We start from the raw sequence: 25,690 nt of genomic DNA on the forward strand, positions 1-25,690 counted from the left end.
ATGCAAAAGACTACCTCTTTATTGGTAAAAGAGTTGCATCAATCTGTTTTGCTGCACTGTAACATGAGGGTCCACACTATTAGGTCTGGATAGTACAATCACATTTCATGCTGGGATTTGTAAAGCAAAGAACACAAATAAACGGCTTTCCTATATCGCAACAATTAATGATTATACTAATGAAAAAATCAGTTTCACTCAAAGATGTTACTAATCCCCAGTGGCCTAATGGATAAGGCACTGGCCTCCTAACCAGGGATTGTGGGTTCAAGTCCCATCTGGGGTGATAGGCTTTATTTCATTAAAATAATTTTGGAGATGTTCCTTTCATTCTTGCTTCATACTGCACAAATGGCTCCACCAGAAACTTTTATCTGCTTATCAATCCGGAACTGTTCAGCTTGCAAAATTATGGCCCAGTATCTAAAAGCAGACATTTATCCTAATGACATTGTGGATTAGTTTTCTGAAAAGTTTACTATCACCTGGGACAGTGGCTTCAAGTCCCATCTAGGATGCATGTTCCTTTGTTGCTCATTCTCATTCTAGAAGTTATGATTTTTTTCAATTCAGGTGACTGTCTTAATGGTATTGCAGAAAATCCATATATACCATAACATACCTATTAAGTTTTAATTCCAATTTAATGTCAGAGTGGCTACAAAATAACAATTTCTATTGCAATTGCTGATGGGTTTCTTGAAGTCCTTTCATCCATGTCATCAAAAGTGTAATTTTCTGCCTTTTATATTTCTTTGGACACTGACTTTACTGACAATTTAGGTGCTTCAGACCAAAAAAACAATGTTTACCTTTAAATATAGAGCACAAGTGAGATTTAACTTATTTTTATTTAAAGATACTGCATTTTTTGGTATTAGAGTGTATATTTTCCCTATGCAACATTAAAGTTACATATATCTATAGCAAATAATATTTAAGATAAATAAACAGGAATTATTTTACAATTTTGATAATATTGTACTGTACAACAGTGGCATGAATTCATTGCAATATACACCTATGGATACATAAAACTGGGCAATAACACAAATGCACAATATAATTGATTACCTTATGATTAGAATATTACTTTTGTTAGGTACTTTAGTATTGGGTGCAGTAGTTTAGTGGATTTAAAAAGTAACTAATTTAAAATTAATAAACCAAGTTAATTTACTTAGTCAACTCGATGCTAAAATCACTCAAATAAAAATAATGCGCTTTGTCCATGTGCTCCTGTGGCGCAATCGGTCTGTGCGCGGTACTTATAAGACAGTATCTGTTGAGCAATCCTGAGGTTGTGAATTCAAGCCTCACCTGGAGCAAATGTAATTTTTTTTCTAATGTCATCAGTTAATGATTATCATCTGCTTCCTGAACATCCTGATATGAAGGCAGAAAAAAAACACAAACATGACTGTTTTTAAGTACCAGTACACACAGCTGCTTTGGTTCATATGCACTGTAAAAATTACTTTAGTTAGTCAACAAAATGGAATGCAAAAGACTACCTCTTTATTGGTAAAAGAGTTGCATCAATCTGTTTTGCTGCAATGTAACATGAGGGTCCACACTATTAGGTCTGGATAGTACAATCACATTTCATGCTGGGATTTGTAAAGCAAAGAACACAAATAAACGGCTTTCCTATATCGCAACAATTAATGATTATACTAATGAAAAAATCAGTTTCACTCAAAGATGTTACTAATCCCCAGTGGCCTAATGGATAAGGCACTGGCCTCCTAACCAGGGATTGTGGGTTCAAGTCCCATCTGGGGTGATAGGCTTTATTTCATTAAAATAATTTTGGAGATGTTCCTTTCATTCTTGCTTCATACTGCACAAATGGCTCCACCAGAAACTTTTATCTGCTTATCAATCCGGAACTGTTCAGCTTGCAAAATTATGGCCCAGTATCTAAAAGCAGACATTTATCCTAATGACATTGTGGATTAGTTTTCTGAAAAGTTTACTATCACCTGGGACAGTGGCTTCAAGTCCCATCTAGGATGCATGTTCCTTTGTTGCTCATTCTCATTCTAGAAGTTATGATTTTTTTCAATTCAGGTGACTGTCTTAATGGTATTGCAGAAAATCCATATATACCATAACATACCTATTAAGTTTTAATTCCAATTTAATGTCAGAGTGGCTACAAAATAACAATTTCTATTGCAATTGCTGATGGGTTTCTTGAAGTCCTTTCATCCATGTCATCAAAAGTGTAATTTTCTGCCTTTTATATTTCTTTGGACACTGACTTTACTGACAATTTAGGTGCTTCAGACCAAAAAAACAATGTTTACCTTTAAATATAGAGCACAAGTGAGATTTAACTTATTTTTATTTAAAGATACTGCATTTTTTGGTATTAGAGTGTATATTTTCCCTATGCAACATTAAAGTTACATATATCTATAGCAAATAATATTTAAGATAAATAAACAGGAATTATTTTACAATTTTGATAATATTGTACTGTACAACAGTGGCATGAATTCATTGCAATATACACCTATGGATACATAAAACTGGGCAATAACACAAATGCACAATATAATTGATTACCTTATGATTAGAATATTACTTTTGTTAGGTACTTTAGTATTGGGTGCAGTAGTTTAGTGGATTTAAAAAGTAACTAATTTAAAATTAATAAACCAAGTTAATTTACTTAGTCAACTCGATGCTAAAATCACTCAAATAAAAATAATGCGCTTTGTCCATGTGCTCCTGTGGCGCAATCGGTCTGTGCGCGGTACTTATAAGACAGTATCTGTTGAGCAATCCTGAGGTTGTGAATTCAAGCCTCACCTGGAGCAAATGTAATTTTTTTTCTAATGTCATCAGTTAATGATTATCATCTGCTTCCTGAACATCCTGATATGAAGGCAGAAAAAAAACACAAACATGACTGTTTTTAAGTACCAGTACACACAGCTGCTTTGGTTCATATGCACTGTAAAAATTACTTTAGTTAGTCAACAAAATGGAATGCAAAAGACTACCTCTTTATTGGTAAAAGAGTTGCATCAATCTGTTTTGCTGCAATGTAACATGAGGGTCCACACTATTAGGTCTGGATAGTACAATCACATTTCATGCTGGGATTTGTAAAGCAAAGATCACAAATAAACGGCTTTCCTATATTGCAACAATTAATGATTATACTAACGAAAAAATCAGTTTCACTCAAAGATGTTACAAAGCCCCAGTGGCCTAATGGATACGGCACTGGCCTCCTATGCCAGGGTTTGTGGTTTCAAGTCCCATCTGGGGTGATAGGCTTTATTTCATTAAAATAATTTTGGAGATGTTCCTTTCATTCTTGCTTCATACTGCACAAATGGCTCCACCAGAAACTTTTATCTGCTTATCAATCCGGAACTGTTCAGCTTGCAAAATTATGGCCCAGTATCTAAAAGCAGACATTTATCCTAATGACATTGTGGATTAGTTTTCTGAAAAGTTTACTATCACCTGGGACAGTGGCTTCAAGTCCCATCTAGGATGCATGTTCCTTTGTTGCTCATTCTCATTCTAGAAGTTATGCTTTTTTTCAATTCAGGTGACTGTCTTAATGGTATTGCAGAAAATCCATATATACCAAAACATACCTATTAAGTTTTAATTGCAATTTAATATCAGAGTGGCTACAAAATAACAATTTCTATTGCAATTGCTGATGGGTTTTTTGAAGTCCTTTCATCCATGTCATCAAAAGGGTAATTTTCTGCCTTTTATATTTCTTTGGACACTGACTTTACTGACAATTTAGGTGCTTCAGACCAAAAAAACAATGTTTACCTTTAAATATAGAGCACAAGTGAGATTTAACTTATTTTTATTTAAAGATACTGCATTTTTTGGTATTAGAGTGTATATTTTCCCTATGCAACATTAAAGTTACATATATCTATAGCAAATAATATTTAAGATAAATAAACAGGAATTATTTTACAATTTTGATAATATTGTACTGTACAACAGTGGCATGAATTCATTGCAATATACACCTATGGATACATAAAACTGGGCAATAACACAAATGCACAATATAATTGATTACCTTATGATTAGAATATTACTTTTGTTAGGTACTTTAGTATTGGGTGCAGTAGTTTAGTGGATTTAAAAAGTAACTAATTTAAAATTAATAAACCAAGTTAATTTACTTAGTCAACTCGATGCTAAAATCACTCAACTAAAAATAAAGCGCTTTGTCCATGTGCTCCTGTGGCGCAATAGGTCTGTGCGCGGTACTTATAAGACAGTATCTGTTGAGCAATCCTGAGGTTGTGAATTCAAGCCTCTCCTGGAGCAAATGTAATTTTTTTTCTAATGTCATCAGTTAATGATTATCATCTGCTTCCTGAACATCCTGATATGAAGGCAGAAAAAAAACACAAACATGACTGTTTTTAAGTACCAGTACACACAGCTGCTTTGGTTCATATGCACTGTAAAAATTACTTTAGTTAGTCAACAAAATGGAATGCAAAAGACTACCTCTTTATTGGTAAAATAGTTGCATCAATCTGTTTTGCTGCAATGTAACATGAGGGTCCACACTATTAGGTCTGGATAGTACAATCACATTTCATGCTGGGATTTGTAAAGCAAAGAACACAAATAAACGGCTTTCCTATATCGCAACAATTAATGATTATACTAACGAAAAAATCAGTTTCACTCAAAGATGTTACAAAGCCCCAGTGGCCTAATGGATACGGCACTGGCCTCCTATGCCAGGGTTTGTGGTTTCAAGTCCCATCTGGGGTGATAGGCTTTATTTCATTAAAATAATTTTGGAGATGTTCCTTTCATTCTTGCTTCATACTGCACAAATGGCTCCACCAGAAACTTTTATCTGCTTATCAATCCGGAACTGTTCAGCTTGCAAAATTATGGCCCAGTATCTAAAAGCAGACATTTATCCTAATGACATTGTGGATTAGTTTTCTGAAAAGTTTACTATCACCTGGGACAGTGGCTTCAAGTCCCATCTAGGATGCATGTTCCTTTGTTGCTCATTCTCATTCTAGAAGTTATGCTTTTTTTCAATTCAGGTGACTGTCTTAATGGTATTGCAGAAAATCCATATATACCAAAACATACCTATTAAGTTTTAATTGCAATTTAATATCAGAGTGGCTACAAAATAACAATTTCTATTGCAATTGCTGATGGGTTTTTTGAAGTCCTTTCATCCATGTCATCAAAAGGGTAATTTTCTGCCTTTTATATTTCTTTGGACACTGACTTTACTGACAATTTAGGTGCTTCAGACCAAAAAAACAATGTTTACCTTTAAATATAGAGCACAAGTGAGATTTAACTTATTTTTATTTAAAGATACTGCATTTTTGGTAATATAGTGTATATTTTCCCTATGCAAAATTAAAGTTACATATATCTATACCAAATATTATTTAAGATAAATAAACAGGAATTATTTTACAATTTTGATAATATTGAACTGTACAACAATGGCATGAATTCATTGCAATATACACCTATGGATACATAAAACTGGGCAATAACACAAATGCACAATATAATTGATTACCTTATGATTAGAATATTACTTTTATTAGGTACTTTAGTATTGGGTGCAGTAGTTTAGTGGATTTAAAAAGTAACTAATTTAAAATTAATAAACCAAGTTAATTTACTTAGTCAACTCGATGCTAAAATCACTCAACTAAAAATAATGCGCTTTGACCATGTGCTCCTGTGGCGCAATCGGTCTGTGCGCAGGACTTATAAGTCAGTATCTGTTGAGCAATGCTGAGGTTGTGAGTTCAAGCCTCACCTGGAGCAAATGTAATTTTTTTTTTAATGTCATCAGTTAATGATTATCATCTGCTTCCTGAACATCCTGATATGAAGGCAGAAAAAAAACACAAACATGACTGTTTTTAAGTACCAGTACACACAGCTGCTTTGGTTCATATGCACTGTAAACATTACTTTAGTTAGTCAACAAAATGGAATGCAAAAGACTACCTCTTTATTGGTAAAAGAGTTGCATCAATCTGTTTTGCTGCACTGTAACATGAGGGTCCACACTTTTAGGTCTGGATAGTACAATCACATTTCATGCTGGGATTTGTAAAGCAAAGAACACAAATAAACGGCTTTCCTATATCACAACAATTAATGATTATACTAATGAAAAAATCAGTTTCACTCAAAGATGTTACTAATCCCCAGTGGCCTAATGGATAAGGCACTGGCCTCCTAACCAGGGATTGTGGGTTCAAGTCCCATCTGGGGTGATAGGCTTTATTTCATTAAAATAATTTTGGAGATGTTCCTTTCATTCTTGCTTCATACTGCACAAATGGCTCCACCAGAAACTTTTATCTGCTTATCAATCCGGAACTGTTCAGCTTGCAAAAGTATGGCCCAGTATCTAAAAGCAGACATTTATCCTAATGACATTGTGGATTAGTTTTCTGAAAAGTTTACTATCACCTTGGACAGTGGCTTCAAGTCCCATCTAGGATGCATGTTCCTTTGTTGCTCATTCTCATTCTAGAAGTTATGCTTTTTTTCAATGCAGGTGACTGTCTTAATGGTATTGCAGAAAATCCATATGTACCAAAACATACCTATTAAGTTTTAATTGCAATTTAATATCAGAGTGGCTACAAAATAACAATTTCTATTGCAATTGCTGATGGGTTTCTTGAAGTCCTTTCATCCATGTCATCAAAAGGGTAATTTTCTGCCTTTTATATTTCTTTGGACACTGACTTTACTGACAATTTAGGTGCTTCAGACCAAAAAAACAATGTTGACCTTTAAATATAGAGCACAAGTGAGATTTAACTTATTTTTATTTAAAGATACTGCATTTTTTGATATTATAGTGTATATTTTCCCTATGCAACATTAAAGTTACATATATCTATAGCAAATATTATTTAAGATAAATAAACAGGAATTATTTTACAATTTTGATAATGTTGTACTGTACAACAGTGGCATGAATTCATTGCAATATACACCTATGGATACATAAAACTGGGCAATAACACAAATGCACAATATAATTGATTACCTTATGATTAGAATATTACTTTTATTAGGTACTTTAGTATTGGGTGCAGTAGTTTAGTGGATTTAAAAAGTAACTAATTTAAAATTAATAAACCAAGTTAATTTACTTAGTCAACTCGATGCTAAAATCACTCAACTAAAAATAAAGCGCTTTGTCCATTTTCTCCTGTGGCGCAATCTGTCTGTGCGTGGTACTTATAAGACAGTATCTGTTGAGCAATCCAGAGGTTGTGAATTCAAGCCTCACCTGGAGCAAATGTAATTTTTTTTCTAATGTCATCAGTTAATGATTATTATCTGCTTCCTGAACATCCTGATATGAAGGCAGAAAAAAAACACAAAAATTACTGTTTTTAAGTACCAGTACACACAGCTGCTTTGGTTCATATGCACTGTAAACATTACTTTAGTTAGTCAACAAAATGGAATGCAAAAGACTACCTCTTTATTGGTAAAAGAGTTGCATCAATCTGTTTTGCTGCACTGTAACATGAGGGTCCACACTATTAGGTCTGGATAGTACAATCACATTTCATGCTGGGATTTGTAAAGCAAAGAACACAAATAAACGGCTTTCCTATATCGCAACAATTAATGATTATACTAATGAAAAAATCAGTTTCACTCAAAGATGTTACTAATCCCCAGTGGCCTAATGGATAAGGCACTGGCCTCCTAACCAGGGATTGTGGGTTCAAGTCCCATCTGGGGTGATAGGCTTTATTTCATTAAAATAATTTTGGAGATGTTCCTTTCATTCTTGCTTCATACTGCACAAATGGCTCCACCAGAAACTTTTATCTGCTTATCAATCCGGGACTGTTCAGCTTGCAAAATTATGGCACAGTATCTAAAAGCAGACATTTATCCTAATGACATTGTGGATTAGTTTTCTGAAAAGTTTACTATCACCTGGGACAGTGGCTTCAAGTCCCATCTAGGATGCATGTTCCTTTGTTGCTCATTCTCATTCTAGAAGTTATGCTTTTTTTCAATTCAGGTGACTGTCTTAATGGTATTGCAGAAAATCCATATATACCAAAACATACCTATTAAGTTTTAATTGCAATTTAATATCAGAGTGGCTACAAAATAACAATTTCTATTGCAATTGCTGATGGGTTTTTTGAAGTCCTTTCATCCATGTCATCAAAAGGGTAATTTTCTGCCTTTTATATTTCTTTGGACACTGACTTTACTGACAATTTAGGTGCTTCAGACCAAAAAAACAATGTTTACCTTTAAATATAGAGCACAAGTGAGATTTAACTTATTTTTATTTAAAGATACTGCATTTTTGGTAATATAGTGTATATTTTCCCTATGCAACATTAAAGTTACATATATCTATACCAAATATTATTTAAGATAAATAAACAGGAATTATTTTACAATTTTGATAATATTGAACTGTACAACAATGGCATGAATTCATTGCAATATACACCTATGGATGCATAAAACTGGGCAATAACACAAATGCACAATATAATTGATTACCTTATGATTAGAATATTACTTTTATTAGGTACTTTAGTATTGGGTGCAGTAGTTTAGTGGATTTAAAAAGTAACTAATTTAAAATTAATAAACCAAGTTAATTTACTTAGTCAACTCGATGCTAAAATCACTCAACTAAAAATAATGCGCTTTAACCATGTGCTCCTGTGGCGCAATCGGTTTGTGCACAGGACTTATAAGACAGTATCTGTTGCGCAATGCTGAGGTTGTGAGTTCAAGCCTCACCTGGAGCAAATGTAATCTTTTTTCTAATGTCATCAGTTAATGATTATCATCTGCTTCCTGAACATCCTGATATGAAGGCAGAAAAAAAACACAAACATGACTGTTTTTAAGTACCAGTACACACAGCTGCTTTGGTTCATATGCACTGTAAACATTACTTTAGTTAGTCAACAAAATGGAATGCAAAAAACTACCTCTTTATTGGTAAAAGAGTTGCATCAATCTGTTTTGCTGCAATGTAACATGAGGGTCCACACTATTAGGTCTGGATAGTACAATCACATTTCATGCTGGGATTTGTAAAGCAAAGAACTCAAATAAACGGCTTTCCTATATCGCAACAATTAATGATTATACTAATGAAAAAATCAGTTTCACTCAAAGATGTTACTAAGCCCCAGTGGCCTAAATGATTGTGGGTTCAAGTCCCATCTGGGGTGATAGGCTTTATTTCATTTTAATAATATTGGAGATGTTCCTTTCATTCTTGCTTCATACTGCACAAATGGCTCCACCAGAAACTTTAATCTGCTTAACAATCTGGAACTGTTCAGCTTGCAAAATTATGGCCCAGTATCTAAAAGCAGACATTTATCCTAATGACATTGTGAATTAGTTTCCTGAAAAGATTACTATCACCTGGGACAGTGGCTTCAAGTCCCATCTAGGATGCATGTTCCTTTGTTGCTCATACTCATTCTAGAAGTTATGCTTTTTTTCAATGCAGGTATTTTAATGGTATGCAGGTATTTTAATGGTATTGCAGAAAATCCATATATACCAAAACATACCTATTAAGTTTTAATTGCAATTTAATATCAGAGTGGCTACAAAATAACAATGTCTATTGCAATTGCTGATGGGTTTCTTGAAGTCCTTTCATCCTTGTCATCAAAAGGGTAATTTTCTGCTTTTTACATTTCTTTGGACACTGACTTTACTGACAATTTAGGTGCTACAGACCAAAAAAACAATGTTTACCTTTAAATAAAGAGCACAAGTGAGATTTAACTTATTTTTAATTAAAGATACTGCACTTTTTAGTAATATAGTGTATATTTTCCCTATGCAACATTAAAGTTACATATATCTATACCAAATATTATTTAAGATAAATAAACACTAATTATTTTACAATTTTGATAATATTGAACTGTACAACAATGGCATGAATTCATTGCAATATACACCTATGGATACATAAAACTGGGCAATAACACAAATGCACAATATAATTGATTACCTTATGATTAGAATATTACTTTTATTAGGTACTTTAGTATTGGGTGCAGTAGTTTAGTGGATTTAAAAAGTAACTAATTTAAAATTAATAAACCAAGTTAATTTACTTAGTCAACTCGATGCTAAAATCACTCAACTAAAAATAATGCGCTTTGACCATGTGCTCCTGTGGCGCAATCGGTCTGTGCGCAGGACTTATAAGTCAGTATCTGTTGAGCAATGCTGAGGTTGTGAATTCAAGCCTCACCTGGAGCAAATGTAATTTTTTTTCTAATGTCATCAGTTAATGATTATCATCTGCTTCCTGAACATCCTGATATGAAGGCAGAAAAAAAACACAAACATGACTGTTTTTAAGTACCAGTACACACAGCTGCTTTGGTTCATATGCACTGTAAACATTACTTTAGTTAGTCAACAAAATGGAATGCAAAAGACTACCTCTTTATTGGTAAAAGAGTTGCATCAATCTGTTTTGCTGCACTGTAACATGAGGGTCCACACTATTAGGTCTGGATAGTACAATCACATTTCATGCTGGGATTTGTAAAGCAAAGAACACAAATAAACGGCTTTCCTATATCGCAACAATTAATGATTATACTAATGAAAAAATCAGTTTCACTCAAATATGTTACTAATCCCCAGTGGCCTAATGGATAAGGCACTGGCCTCCTAACCAGGGATTGTGGGTTCAAGTCCCATCTGGGGTGATAGGCTTTATTTCATTAAAATAATTTTGGAGATGTTCCTTTCATTCTTGCTTCATACTGCACAAATGGCTCCACCAGAAACTTTTATCTGCTTATCAATCCGGAACTGTTCAGCTTGCAAAATTATGGCCCAGTATATAAAAGCAGACATTTATCCTAATGACATTGTGGATTAGTTTTCTGAAAAGTTTACTATCACCTGGGACAGTGGCTTCAAGTCCCATCTAGGATGCATGTTCCTTTGTTGCTCATTCTCATTCTAGAAGTTATGATTTTTTTCAATTCAGGTGACTGTCTTAATGGTATTGCAGAAAATCAATATATACCATAACATACCTATTAAGTTTTAATTGCAATTTAATATCAGAGTGGCTACAATATAACAATTTCTATTGCAATTGCTGAAGGGTTTCTTGAAGTCCTTTCATCCATGTCATCAAAAGTGTAATTTTCTGCCTTTTATATTTCTTTGGACACTGACTTTACTGACAATTTAGGTGCTTCAGATCAAAAAAACAATGTTTACCTTTAAATATAGAGCACAAGTGAGATTTAACTTATTTTTATTTAAAGATACTGCATTTTTTGGTATTAGAGTGTATATTTTCCCTATGCAACATTAAAGTTACATATATCTATAGCAAATAATATTTAAGATAAATAAACAGGAATTATTTTACAATTTTGATAATATTGTACTGTACAACAGTGGCATGAATTCATTGCAATATACACCTATGGATACATAAAACTGGGCAATAACACAAATGCACAATATAATTGATTACCTTATGATTAGAATATTACTTTTATTAGGTACTTTAGTATTGGGTGCAGTAGTTTAGTGGATTTAAAAAGTAACTAATTTAAAATTAATAAACCAAGTTAATTTACTTAGTCAACTCGATGCTAAAATCACTCAACTAAAAATAAAGTACTTTGTCCATGTGCTCCTGTGGCGCAATCGGTCTGTGCGCGGTACTTATAAGACAGTATCTGTTGAGCAATCCTGAGGTTGTGAATTCAAGCCTCACCTGGAGCAAATGTAATTTTTTTTCTAATGTCATCAGTTAATGATTATCATCTGCTTCCTGAACATCCTGATATGAAGGCAGAAAAAAAACACAAACATGACTGTTTTTAAGTACCAGTACACACAGCTGCTTTGGTTCATATGCACTGTAAAAATTACTTTAGTTAGTCAACAAAATGGAATGCAAAAGACTACCTCTTTATTGGTAAAAGAGTTGCATCAATCTGTTTTGCTGCAATGTAACATGAGGGTCCACACTATTAGGTCTGGATAGTACAATCACATTTCATGCTGGGATTTGTAAAGCAAAGAACACAAATAAACGGCTTTCCTATATCGCAACAATTAATGATTATACTAACGAAAAAATCAGTTTCACTCAAAGATGTTACAAAGCCCCAGTGGCCTAATAGATACGGCACTGGCCTCCTATGCCAGGGTTTGTGGTTTCAAGTCCCATCTGGGGTGATAGGCTTTATTTCATTAAAATAATTTTGGAGATGTTCCTTTCATTCTTGCTTCATACTGCACAAATGGCTCCACCAGAAACTTTTATCTGCTTATCAATCCGGAACTGTTCAGCTTGCAAAATTATGGCCCAGTATCTAAAAGCAGACATTTATCCTAATGACATTGTGGATTAGTTTTCTGAAAAGTTTACTATCACCTGGGACAGTGGCTTCAAGTCCCATCTAGGATGCATGTTCCTTTGTTGCTCATTCTCATTCTAGAAGTTATGCTTTTTTTCAATTCAGGTGACTGTCTTAATGGTATTGCAGAAAATCCATATATACCAAAACATACCTATTACGTTTTAATTGCAATTTAATATCAGAGTGGCTACAAAATAACAATTTCTATTGCAATTGCTGATGGGTTTCTTGAAGTCCTTTCATCCATGTCATCAAAAGGGTAATTTTCTGCCTTTTTTATTTCTTTGGACACTGACTTTACTGACAATTTAGGTGCTTCCGACCAAAAAAACAATGTTTACCTTTAAATATAGAGCACAAGTGAGATTTAACTTATTTTTATTTAAAGATACTGCATTTTTGGTAATATAGTGTATATTTTCCCTATGCAACATTAAAGTTACATATATCTATACCAAATATTATTTAAGATAAATAAACAGGAATTATTTTACAATTTTGATAATATTGAACTGTACAACAATGGCATGAATTCATTGCAATATACACCTATGGATACATAAAACTGGGCAATAACACAAATGCACAATATAATTGATTACCTTATGATTAGAATATTACTTTTATTAGGTACTTTAGTATTGGGTGCAGTAGTTTAGTGGATTTAAAAAGTAACTAATTTAAAATTAATAAACCAAGTTAATTTACTTAGTCAACTCGATGCTAAAATCACTCAACTAAAAATAATGCGCTTTGACCATGTGCTCCTGTGGCGCAATCGGTCTGCGCGCAGGACTTATAAGACAGTATCTGTTGAGCAATGCTGAGGTTGTGAGTTCAAGCCTCACCTGGAGCAAATGTAATTTTTTTTCTAATGTCATCAGTTAATGATTATCATCTGCTTCCTGAACATCCTGATATGAAGGCAGAAAAAAAACACAAACATGACTGTTTTTAAGTACCAGTACACACAGCTGCTTTGGTTCATATGCACTGTAAACATTCTTTAGTTAGTCAACAAAATGGAATGCAAAAGACTACCTCTTTATTGGTAAAAGAGTTGCATCAATCTGTTTTGCTGCAATGTAACATGAGGGTCCACACTATTAGGTCTGGATAGTACAATCACATTTCATGCTGGGATTTGTAAAGCAAAGAACACAAATAAACGGCTTTCCTATATCGCAACAATTAATGATTATACTAATGAAAAAATCAGTTTCACTCAAAGATGTTATTAAGCCCCAGTGGCCTAATGGATAAGGCACTGGCCTCCTAATCAGGGATTGTGGGTTCAAGTCCCATCTGGGGTGATAGGCTTTATTTCATTAAAATAATTTTGGAGATGTTCCTTTCATTCTTGCTTCATACTGCACAAATGGCTCCACCAGAAACTTTTATCTGCTTATCAATCCGGAACTGTTCAGCTTGCAAATTTATGGCCCAGTATCTAAAAACAGACATTTATCCTAATGACATTGTGGATTAGTTTTCTGAAAAGTTTACTATCACCTGGGACAGTGGCTTCAAGTCCCATCTAGGATGCATGTTCCTTTGTTGCTCATTCTCATTCTAGAAGTTATGCTTTTTTTCAATTCAGGTGACTGTCTTAATGGTATTGCAGAAAATCCATATATACCAAAACATACCTATTAAGTTTTAATTGCAATTTAATATCAGAGTGGCTACAAAATAACAATTTCTATTGCAATTGCTGATGGGTTTCTTGAAGTCCTTTCATCCATGTCATCAAAAGAGTAATTTTCTGCCTTTTATATTTCTTTGGACACTGACTTTATTGACAATTTAGGTGCTTCAGACCAAAAAAACAATGTTTACCTTTAAATATAGAGCACAAGTGAGATTTAACTTATTTTTATTTAAAGATTCTGCATTTTTTGGTATTAGAGTGTATATTTTCCCTATGCAACATTAAAGTTACATATATCTATAGCAAATAATATTTAAGATAAATAAACAGGAATTATTTTTCAATTTTGATAATATTGTACTGTACAACAGTGGCATGAATTCATTGCAATATACACCTATGGATACATAAAACTGGGCAATAACACAAATGCACAATATAATTGATTACCTTATGATTAGAATATTACTTTTATTAGGTACTTTAGTATTGGGTGCAGTAGTTTAGTGGATTTAAAAAGTAACTAATTTAAAATTAATAAACCAAGTTAATTTACTTAGTCAACTCGATGCTAAAATCACTCAACTAAAAATAAAGCGCTTTGTCCATGTGCTCCTGTGGCGCAATCGGTCTGTGCGCGGTACTTATAAGACAGTATCTGTTGAGCAATCCTGAGGTTGTGAATTCAAGCCTCACCTGGAGCAAATGTAATTTTTTTTCTAATGTCATCAGTTAATGATTATCATCTGCTTCCTGAACATCCTGATATGAAGGCAGAAAAAAAACACAAACATGACTGTTTTTAAGTACCAGTACACACAGCTGCTTTGGTTCATATGCACTGTAAAAATTACTTTAGTTAGTCAACAAAATGGAATGCAAAAGACTACCTCTTTATTGGTAAAAGAGTTGCATCAATCTGTTTTGCTGCAATGTAACATGAGGGTCCACACTATTAGGTCTGGATAGTACAATCACATTTCATGCTGGGATTTGTAAAGCAAAGAACACAAATAAATGGCTTTCCTATATCGCAACAATTAATGATTATACTAACGAAAAAATCAGTTTCACTCAAAGATGTTACAAAGCCCCAGTGGCCTAATAGATACGGCACTGGCCTCCTATGCCAGGGTTTGTGGTTTCAAGTCCCATCTGGGGTGATAGGCTTTATTTCATTAAAATAATTTTGGAGATGTTCCTTTCATTCTTGCTTCATACTGCACAAATGGCTCCACCAGAAACTTTTATCTGCTTATCAATCCGGAACTGTTCAGCTTGCAAAATTATGGCCCAGTATCTAAAAGCAGACATTTATCCTAATGACATTGTGGATTAGTTTTCTGAAAAGTTTACTATCACCTGGGACAGTGGCTTCAAGTCCCATCTAGGATGCATGTTCCTTTGTTGCTCATTCTCATTCTAGAAGTTATGCTTTTTTTCAATTCAGGTGACTGTCTTAATGGTATTGCAGAAAATCCATATATACCAAAACATACCTATTAAGTTTTAATTGCAATTTAATATCAGAGTGGCTACAAAATAACAATTTCTATTGCAATTGCTGATGGGTTTCTTGAAGTCCTTTCATCCATGTCATCAAAAGGGTAATTTTCTGCCTTTTTTATTTCTTTGGACACTGACTTTACTGACAATTTAGGTGCTTCCGACCAAAAAAACAATGTTTACCTTTAAATATAGAGCACAAGTGAGATTTAACTTATTTTTATTTAAAGATACTGCATTTTTGGTAATATAGTGTATATTTTCCCTATGCAACATTAAAGTTACATATATCTATACCAAATATTATTTAAGATAAATAAACAGGAATTATTTTACAATTTTGATAATATTGAACTGTACAACAATGGCATGAATTCATTGCAATATACACCTATGGATACATAAAACTGGGCAATAACACAAATGCACAATATAATTGATTACCTTATGATTAGAATATTACTTTTATTAGGTACTTTAGTATTGGGTGCAGTAGTTTAGTGGATTTAAAAAGTAACTAATTTAAAATTAATAAACCAAGTTAATTTACTTAGTCAACTCGATGCTAAAATCACTCAACTAAAAATAATGCGCTTTGACCATGTGCTCCTGTGGCGCAATCGGTCTGTGCGCAGGACTTATAAGACAGTATCTGTTGAGCAATGCTGAGGTTGTGAGTTCAAGCCTCACCTGGAGCAAATGTAATTTTTTTTCTAATGTCATCAGTTAATGATTATCATCTGCTTCCTGAACATCCTGATATGAAGGCAGAAAAAAAACACAAACATGACTGTTTTTAAGTACCAGTACACACAGCTGCTTTGGTTCATATGCACTGTAAACATTCTTTAGTTAGTCAACAAAATGGAATGCAAAAGACTACCTCTTTATTGGTAAAAGAGTTGCATCAATCTGTTTTGCTGCAATGTAACATGAGGGTCCACACTATTAGGTCTGGATAGTACAATCACATTTCATGCTGGGATTTGTAAAGCAAAGAACACAAATAAACGGCTTTCCTATATCGCAACAATTAATGATTATACTAATGAAAAAATCAGTTTCACTCAAAGATGTTATTAAGCCCCAGTGGCCTAATGGATAAGGCACTGGCCTCCTAATCAGGGATTGTGGGTTCAAGTCCCATCTGGGGTGATAGGCTTTATTTCATTAAAATAATTTTGGAGATGTTCCTTTCATACTGCACAAATGGCTCCACCAGAAACTTTTATCTGCTTATCAATCCGGAACTGTTCAGCTTGCAAATTTATGGCCCAGTATCTAAAAACAGACATTTATCCTAATGACATTGTGGATTAGTTTTCTGAAAAGTTTACTATCACCTGGGACAGTGGCTTCAAGTCCCATCTAGGATGCATGTTCCTTTGTTGCTCATTCTCATTCTAGAAGTTATGCTTTTTTTCAATTCAGGTGACTGTCTTAATGGTATTGCAGAAAATCCATATATACCAAAACATACCTATTAAGTTTTAATTGCAATTTAATATCAGAGTGGCTACAAAATAACAATTTCTATTGCAATTGCTGATGGGTTTCTTGAAGTCCTTTCATCCATGTCATCAAAAGAGTAATTTTCTGCCTTTTATATTTCTTTGGACACTGACTTTATTGACAATTTAGGTGCTTCAGACCAAAAAAACAATGTTTACCTTTAAATATAGAGCACAAGTGAGATTTAACTTATTTTTATTTAAAGATTCTGCATTTTTTGGTATTAGAGTGTATATTTTCCCTATGCAACATTAAAGTTACATATATCTATAGCAAATAATATTTAAGATAAATAAACAGGAATTATTTTTCAATTTTGATAATATTGTACTGTACAACAGTGGCATGAATTCATTGCAATATACACCTATGGATACATAAAACTGGGCAATAACACAAATGCACAATATAATTGATTACCTTATGATTAGAATATTACTTTTATTAGGTACTTTAGTATTGGGTGCAGTAGTTTAGTGGATTTAAAAAGTAACTAATTTAAAATTAATAAACCAAGTTAATTTACTTAGTCAACTCGATGCTAAAATCACTCAACTAAAAATAAAGCGCTTTGTCCATGTGCTCCTGTGGCGCAATCGGTCTGTGCGCGGTACTTATAAGACAGTATCTGTTGAGCAATCCTGAGGTTGTGAATTCAAGCCTCACCTGGAGCAAATGTAATTTTTTTTCTAATGTCATCAGTTAATGATTATCATCTGCTTCCTGAACATCCTGATATGAAGGCAGAAAAAAAACACAAACATGACTGTTTTTAAGTACCAGTACACACAGCTGCTTTGGTTCATATGCACTGTAAAAATTACTTTAGTTAGTCAACAAAATGGAATGCAAAAGACTACCTCTTTATTGGTAAAAGAGTTGCATCAATCTGTTTTGCTGCAATGTAACATGAGGGTCCACACTATTAGGTCTGGATAGTACAATCACATTTCATGCTGGGATTTGTAAAGCAAAGAACACAAATAAATGGCTTTCCTATATCGCAACAATTAATGATTATACTAACGAAAAAATCAGTTTCACTCAAAGATGTTACAAAGCCCCAGTGGCCTAATAGATACGGCACTGGCCTCCTATGCCAGGGTTTGTGGTTTCAAGTCCCATCTGGGGTGATAGGCTTTATTTCATTAAAATAATTTTGGAGATGTTCCTTTCATTCTTGCTTCATACTGCACAAATGGCTCCACCAGAAACTTTTATCTGCTTATCAATCCGGAACTGTTCAGCTTGCAAAATTATGGCCCAGTATCTAAAAGCAGACATTTATCCTAATGACATTGTGGATTAGTTTTCTGAAAAGTTTACTATCACCTGGGACAGTGGCTTCAAGTCCCATCTAGGATGCATGTTCCTTTGTTGCTCATTCTCATTCTAGAAGTTATGCTTTTTTTCAATTCAGGTGACTGTCTTAATGGTATTGCAGAAAATCCATATATACCAAAACATACCTATTACGTTTTAATTGCAATTTAATATCAGAGTGGCTACAAAATAACAATTTCTATTGCAATTGCTGATGGGTTTCTTGAAGTCCTTTCATCCATGTCATCAAAAGGGTAATTTTCTGCCTTTTTTATTTCTTTGGACACTGACTTTACTGACAATTTAGGTGCTTCCGACCAAAAAAACAATGTTTACCTTTAAATATAGAGCACAAGTGAGATTTAACTTATTTTTATTTAAAGATACTGCATTTTTGGTAATATAGTGTATATTTTCCCTATGCAACATTAAAGTTACATATATCTATACCAAATATTATTTAAGATAAATAAACAGGAATTATTTTACAATTTTGATAATATTGAACTGTACAACAATGGCATGAATTCATTGCAATATACACCTATGGATACATAAAACTGGGCAATAACACAAATGCACAATATAATTGATTACCTTATGATTAGAATATTACTTTTATTAGGTACTTTAGTATTGGGTGCAGTAGTTTAGTGGATTTAAAAAGTAACTAATTTAAAATTAATAAACCAAGTTAATTTACTTAGTCAACTCGATGCTAAAATCACTCAACTAAAAATAATGCGCTTTGACCATGTGCTCCTGTGGCGCAATCGGTCTGTGCGCAGGACTTATAAGACAGTATCTGTTGAGCAATGCTGAGGTTGTGAGTTCAAGCCTCACCTGGAGCAAATGTAATTTTTTTTCTAATGTCATCAGTTAATGATTATCATCTGCTTCCTGAACATCCTGATATGAAGGCAGAAAAAAAACACAAACATGACTGTTTTTAAGTACCAGTACACACAGCTGCTTTGGTTCATATGCACTGTAAACATTCTTTAGTTAGTCAACAAAATGGAATGCAAAAGACTACCTCTTTATTGGTAAAAGAGTTGCATCAATCTGTTTTGCTGCAATGTAACATGAGGGTCCACACTATTAGGTCTGGATAGTACAATCACATTTCATGCTGGGATTTGTAAAGCAAAGAACACAAATAAACGGCTTTCCTATATCGCAACAATTAATGATTATACTAATGAAAAAATCAGTTTCACTCAAAGATGTTACTAAGCCCCAGTGGCCTAATGGATAAGGCACTGGCCTCCTAACCAGGGATTGTGGGTTCAAGTCCCATCTGGGGTGATAGGCTTTATTTCATTAAAATAATTTTGGAGATGTTCCTTTCATTCTTGCTTCATACTGCACAAATGGCTCCACCAGAAACTTTTATCTGCTTATCAATCCGGAACTGTTCAGCTTGCAAAATTATGGCCCAGTATCTAAAAGCAGACATTTATCCTAATGACATTGTGGATTAGTTTTCTGAAAAGTTTACTATCACCTGGGACAGTGGCTTCAAGTCCCATCTAGGATGCATGTTCCTTTGTTGCTCATTCTCATTCTAGAAGTTATGCTTTTTTTCAATTCAGGTGACTGTCTTAATGGTATTGCAGAAAATCCATATATACCAAAACATACCTATTAAGTTTTAATTGCAATTTAATATCAGAGTGGCTACAAAATAACAATTTCTATTGCAATTGCTGATGGGTTTCTTGAAGTCCTTTCATCCATGTCATCAAAAGAGTAATTTTCTGCCTTTTATATTTCTTTGGACACTGACTTTATTGACAATTTAGGTGCTTCAGACCAAAAAAACAATGTTTACATTTAAATATAGAGCACAAGTGAGATTTAACTTATTTTTATTTAAAGATACTGCATTTTTTGTTATTAGAGTGTATATTTTCCCTATGCAACATTAAAGTTACATATATCTATAGCAAATAATATTTAAGATAAATAAACAGGAATTATTTTTCAATTTTGATAATATTGTACTGTACAACAGTGGCATGAATTCATTGCAATATACACCTATGGATACATAAAACTGGGCAATAACACAAATGCACAATATAATTGATTACCTTATGATTAGAATATTACTTTTATTAGGTACTTTAGTATTGGGTGCAGTAGTTTAGTGGATTTAAAAAGTAACTAATTTAAAATTAATAAACCAAGTTAATTTACTTAGTCAACTCGATGCTAAAATCACTCAACTAAAAATAAAGCGCTTTGTCCACGTGCTCCTGTGGCGCAATCGGTCTGTGCGCGGTACTTATAAGACAGTATCTGTTGAGCAATGCTGAGGTTGTGAATTCAAGCCTCACCTGGAGCAAATGTAATTTTTTTTCTAATGTCATCAGTTAATGATTATCATCTGCTTCCTGAAAATCCTGATATGAAGGCAGAAAAAAAACACAAACATGACTGTTTTTAAGTACCAGTACACACAGCTGCTTTGGTTCATATGCACTGTAAAAATTACTTTAGTTAGTCAACAAAATGGAATGCAAAAGACTACCTCTTTATTGGTAAAAGAGTTGCATCAATCTGTTTTGCTGCAATGTAACATGAGGGTCCACACTATTAGGTCTGGATAGTACAATCACATTTCATGCTGGGATTTGTAAAGCAAAGAACACAAATAAATGGCTTTCCTATATCGCAACAATTAATGATTATACTAACGAAAAAATCAGTTTCACTCAAAGATGTTACAAAGCCCCAGTGGCCTAATAGATACGGCACTGGCCTCCTATTTCAGGGTTTGTGGTTTCAAGTCCCATCTGGGGTGATAGGCTTTATTTCATTAATATAATTTTGGAGATGTTCCTTTCATTCTTGCTTCATACTGCACAAATGGCTCCACCAGAAACTTTTATCTGCTTATCAATCCGGAACTGTTCAGCTTGCAAAATTATGGCCCAGTATCTAAAAGCAGACATTTATCCTAATGACATTGTGGATTAGTTTTCTGAAAAGTTTACTATCACCTGGGACAGTGGCTTCAAGTCCCATCTAGGATGCATGTTCCTTTGTTGCTCATTCTCATTCTAGAAGTTATGCTTTTTTTCAATTCAGGTGACTGTCTTAATGGTATTGCAGAAAATCCATATATACCAAAACATACCTATTAAGTTTTAATTGCAATTTAATATCAGAGTGGCTACAAAATAACAATTTCTATTGCAATTGCTGATGGGTTTCTTGAAGTCCTTTCATCCATGTCATCAAAAGGGTAATTTTCTGCCTTTTTTATTTCTTTGGACACTGACTTTACTGACAATTTAGGTGCTTCCGACCAAAAAAACAATGTTTACCTTTAAATATAGAGCACAAGTGAGATTTAACTTATTTTTATTTAAAGATACTGCATTTTTGGTAATATAGTGTATATTTTCCCTATGCAACATTAAAGTTACATATATCTATACCAAATATTATTTAAGATAAATAAACAGGAATTATTTTACAATTTTGATAATATTGAACTGTACAACAATGGCATGAATTCATTGCAATATACACCTATGGATACATAAAACTGGGCAATAACAAAAATGCACAATATAATTGATTACCTTATGATTAGAATATTACTTTTATTAGGTACTTTAGTATTGGGTGCAGTAGTTTAGTGGATTTAAAAAGTAACTAATTTAAAATTAATAAACCAAGTTAATTTACTTAGTCAACTCGATGCTAAAATCACTCAACTAAAAATAATGCGCTTTGACCATGTTCTCCTGTGGCGCAATCGGTCTGTGCGCAGGACTTATAAGACAGTATCTGTTGAGCAATGCTGAGGTTGTGAGTTCAAGCCTCACCTGGAGCAAATGTAATTTTTTTTCTAATGTCATCAGTTAATGATTATCATCTGCTTCCTGAACATCCTGATATGAAGGCAGAAAAAAAACACAAACATGACTGTTTTTAAGTACCAGTACACACAGCTGCTTTGGTTCATATGCACTGTAAACATTCTTTAGTTAGTCAACAAAATGGAATGCAAAAGACTACCTCTTTATTGGTAAAAGAGTTGCATCAATCTGTTTTGCTGCAATGTAACATGAGGGTCCACACTATTAGGTCTGGATAGTACAATCACATTTCATGCTGGGATTTGTAAAGCAAAGAACACAAATAAATGGCTTTCCTATATCGCAACAATTAATGATTATACTAACGAAAAAATCAGTTTCACTCAAAGATGTTACAAAGCCCCAGTGGCCTAATAGATACGGCACTGGCCTCCTATGTCAGGGTTTGTGGTTTCAAGTCCCATCTGGGGTGATAGGCTTTATTTCATTAAAATAATTTTGGAGATGTTCCTTTCATTCTTGCTTCATACTGCACAAATGGCTCCACCAGTAACTTTTATCTGCTTATCAATCCGGAACTGTTCAGCTTGCAAAATTATGGCCCAGTATCTAAAAGCAGACATTTATCCTAATGACATTGTGGATTAGTTTTCTGAAAAGTTTACTATCACCTGGGACAGTGGCTTCAAGTCCCATCTAGGATGCATGTTCCTTTGTTGCTCATTCTCATTCTAGAAGTTATGCTTTTTTTCAATTCAGGTGACTGTCTTAATGGTATTGCAGAAAATCCATATATACCAAAACATACCTATTAAGTTTTAATTGCAATTTAATATCAGAGTGGCTACAAAATAACAATTTCTATTGCAATTGCTGATGGGTTTCTTGAAGTCCTTTCATCCATGTCATCAAAAGGGTAATTTTCTGCCTTTTTTATTTCTTTGGACACTGACTTTACTGACAATTTAGGTGCTTCCGACCAAAAAAACAATGTTTACCTTTAAATATAGAGCACAAGTGAGATTTAACTTATTTTTATTTAAAGATACTGCATTTTTGGTAATATAGTGTATATTTTCCCTATGCAACATTAAAGTTACATATATCTATACCAAATATTATTTAAGATAAATAAACAGGAATTATTTTACAATTTTGATAATATTGAACTGTACAACAATGGCATGAATTCATTGCAATATACACCTATGGATACATAAAACTGGGCAATAACACAAATGCACAATATAATTGATTACCTTATGATTAGAATATTACTTTTATTAGGTACTTTAGTATTGGGTGCAGTAGTTTAGTGGATTTAAAAAGTAACTAATTTAAAATTAATAAACCAAGTTAATTTACTTAGTCAACTCGATGCTAAAATCACTCAACTAAAAATAATGCGCTTTGACCATGTGCTCCTGTGGCGCAATCGGTCTGTGCGCAGGACTTATAAGACAGTATCTGTTGAGCAATGCTGAGGTTGTGAGTTCAAGCCTCACCTGGAGCAAATGTAATTTTTTTTCTAATGTCATCAGTTAATGATTATCATCTGCTTCCTGAACATCCTGATATGAAGGCAGAAAAAAAACACAAACATGACTGTTTTTAAGTACCAGTACACACAGCTGCTTTGGTTCATATGCACTGTAAACATTCTTTAGTTAGTCAACAAAATGGAATGCAAAAGACTACCTCTTTATTGGTAAAAGAGTTGCATCAATCTGTTTTGCTGCAATGTAATATGAGGGTCCACACTATTAGGGCTGGAAAGTACAATCACATTTCATGCTGGGATTTGTAAAGCAAAGAACACAAATAAACGGCTTTCCTATATCGCAACAATTAATGATTATACTAATGAAAAAATCAGTTTCACTCAAAGATGTTACAAAGCCCCAGTGGCCTAATGGATGCGGCACTGGCCTCCTATGCCAGGGTTTGTGGTTTCAAGTCCCATCTGGGGTGATAGGCTTTATTTCATTAAAATAATTTTTTAGATGTTCCTTTTATTCTTGCTTCATACTGCAGAAATGGCTGCACCAGAAACTTTTATCTGCTTAACAATCTGGTACCGTTCAGCTTGCATAATTATGGCCCAGTATCTAAAAGCAGACATTTATTCTAATGACATTGTGGAATAGTTTCCAGAAAAGTTTACTATCACCTGGGACAGTGGCTTCAAGTCCCATCTAGGATGCATGTTCCTTTGTTGCTCATTCTCATTCTAGAAGTTATGCTTTTTTTCAATGCAGGTGACTGTCTTAATGGTATTGCAGAAAATCCATATATACCAAAACATACCTATTAAGTTTTAATTGCAATTTAATATCAGAGTGGCTACAAAATAACAATGTCTATTGCAATTGCTGATCGGTTTCTTGAAGTCCTTTCATCCATGTCATCAAAAGTGTAATTTTCTGCCTTTTATATTTCTTTGGACACTGACTTTACTGACAATTTAGGTGCTTCAGACCAAAAAAACAATGTTTACCTTTAAATATAGAGCACAAGTGAGATTTAACTTATTTTTATTTAAAGATACTGCATTTTTTGATATTATAGTGTATATTTTCCCTATGCAACATTAAAGTTACATATATCTATAGCAAATATTATTTAAGATAAATAAACAGGAATTATTTTACAATTTTGATAATATTGTACTGTACAACAGTGGCATGAATTCATTGCAATATACACCTATGGATACATAAAACTGGGCAATAACACAAATGCACAATATAATTGATTACCTTATGATTAGAATATTACTTTTATTAGGTACTTTAGTATTGGGTGCAGTAGTTTAGTGGATTTAAAAAGTAACTAATTTAAAATTAAGAAACCAAGTTAATTTACTTAGTCAACTCGATGCTAAAATCACTCAACTAAAAATAAAGTGCTTTGTCAATTTGCTCCAGTGGCGCAATCGGTCTGTGCGTTGTACTTATAAGACAGTATCTGTTGAGCAATCCTGAGGTTGTGAATTCAAGCCTCACCTAGAGCAAATGTAATTTTTTTTCTAATGTCATCAGTTAATGATTATCATCTGCTACCTGAACATCCTGATATGAAGGCAGAGAAAAAAACTCAAACATTACTGTTTTTAAGGCACCAGTACACACAGCTGCTTTGGTTCATATGCACTGTAAACATTACTTTAGTTAGTCAACAAAATGGAATGCAAAAGTCTACCTCTTTATTGGTAAAAGAGTTGCATCAATCTGTTGTGCTGCAATGTAACATGAGGGTCCACACTATTAGGTCTGGATAGTACAATCACATTTCATGCTGGGATTTGTAAAGCAAAGAACACAAATAAAGGGCTTTCCTATATCGCAACAATTAATGATTATACTAATGAAAAAATCAGTTTCACTCAAAGATGTTACTAA

General features: G+C 33.5%; 1 non-coding gene across 1 annotated transcript; it reads left to right on the plus strand.

The window, feature by feature from the left end:
* The first annotated feature begins 13,224 nt into the window (after nt 1-13,224).
* On the plus strand, nt 13,225-13,317 carry TRNAI-UAU (transfer RNA isoleucine (anticodon UAU)). Its single transcript is given in 2 exon segments — nt 13,225-13,262; nt 13,282-13,317. It is a non-coding gene; the product is annotated as a tRNA-Ile (tRNA).
* The last annotated feature ends 12,373 nt before the right edge of the window (nt 13,318-25,690 follow it).

The sequence above is a fragment of the Taudactylus pleione genome, unplaced genomic scaffold (genome assembly GCF_031769625.1).
Source record: "Taudactylus pleione unplaced genomic scaffold, aTauple2 ptg000473l, whole genome shotgun sequence".
Lineage (NCBI taxonomy): Eukaryota > Metazoa > Chordata > Amphibia > Anura > Myobatrachidae > Taudactylus > Taudactylus pleione.